The 1,538-nt window shown below is 42.6% G+C and overlaps 1 non-coding gene across 1 annotated transcript; it reads right to left on the bottom strand.

Annotated features, from left to right (window-relative positions):
• Window positions 1-1,003: 1,003 nt before the first annotated feature.
• trnal-caa (transfer RNA leucine (anticodon CAA)) lies at window positions 1,004-1,117 on the bottom strand. Its single transcript has 2 exons — window positions 1,080-1,117; window positions 1,004-1,038 (listed from the first exon to the last, which is right to left on the bottom strand). It is a non-coding gene; the product is annotated as a tRNA-Leu (tRNA).
• Window positions 1,118-1,538: the final 421 nt, after the last annotated feature.

Raw genomic sequence — 1,538 nt, 5'->3', positions numbered from 1 at the left:
GATTTTCAGGCTTAGATATTGGTAGAGCGCGCAAAAGTTATCTCCATTCCAGGGTTTACATGTCTCAAAACGATCCCCTCTTAGGGTATACATTTCAACTAAGAGGGGATCGTTTTACACAAGATATGCCAACACCCTACCACTCCATGTCGGCAAGACCAAGGACTGATGGTTGTCAGCAGCAGAGGGTAAACCAAAGTTTCTTGAGCTACATCTCTTTAGAGGATCAGAGGCGGGGCGCGTCAGTAAATTTAAATTGTTGGAATGAATATTTCCTCTGCTTTCTTAGGAGACTACGGTGATTCAGCATGACATAAAAACCCTTGATGAACTTCTATGGATGTGTCGTAGAGAGTTTATTGTCTGTCTGCATCAAGACATGGTATGGAAATACCGTACCTTTGAAGGAAAATCTTTAAAAAGTTAGTGAATTCGGCTCAGTTCATCACGGGAAATGCACTCCCATACATTATGCAGATCCATATAAAACGATTATATTCGGAAAACAGCATCCACCGTCAGAGGTCGTCACCATCCTGCCATGCTCTTTCTGAGCTGCTGCCATCGGGTAGATGGGAGAAGAGCCTAAGGACTCGCACCACCACCAGTTACTACCCATCAGCAATCAGACCTTTGATCAACAGGTGATAATAAACTCTCACGTGCACATACATTGAATAATCTGACAACTAATGATTTCACGTCAGAAACTTTTCTATATTGAACAGCTGAGTATGCCAGGAAGAGCTCAGCAGACCAGGCAGCATCTGTGGAAAAGCGTAAGCAGTCGGCGTTTCGGGCCGAGATGCTACACCGTGATTTTTTTTTTTCTGAATAAATAAATCACTTACCCAGAATTCGGTATACGGTGATCTGTTGCAATACGATGAAAAGTGTCAAAATCATAATCTTATCCTCCAACAGTTTTTCTAATCCACCTCAGCAACTCAGGTTTTGTTTGCAGAAACAACGTCACCTCGATTGAATGCTTAAAGACAAATTATGTCAGGAGTGGGATTCGAACCCACGACCCCAGATGGAGACCAGAACACTCCAGTTTGACGAAAGGACTTTCATTCCTTGAGTCTGGCGCCTTAGACTACTCGGCCACCCTGACAACTATTGATGTGTGTTTGAGAAGGGAATAAATGTCTGATTTGTAAGAAAAGTCATACACACTCAAACACATATATCATCCTGTCAATCGGAAATGAAAGCGAGAGTGTTACAGTTTGCTCAGTTTAGACAGCTTCTGTGGAATGTAAAAACTGGGTGGAAGTTGATCGGAACAATGTCAACAGAAACTGAACGCAGGAGGTTTTACTTATACCCTGCAACGCTGCTTTACAGATGGATGTTGGTAAGTAGACTATAAGGCCCAATAATCTGATGATTTTGGATTAAGGTGAAGATGTGACAAGGTTCACAGGAAAATGTGACATCGTGCGGTAGGGCCGTTCGGTCTACCGTGTCTGTTTCATCATTCCATCATGAACGAGTTATGACAGTCAGAATTTTTATCAGGCTTGTAGGTCAAT

This window comes from Hypanus sabinus, chromosome 18, assembly GCF_030144855.1.
Source record: "Hypanus sabinus isolate sHypSab1 chromosome 18, sHypSab1.hap1, whole genome shotgun sequence".
NCBI classification, from domain to species: Eukaryota; Metazoa; Chordata; class Chondrichthyes; order Myliobatiformes; family Dasyatidae; genus Hypanus; species Hypanus sabinus.
This window is presented reverse-complemented; position numbering and strand designations above follow the sequence as displayed.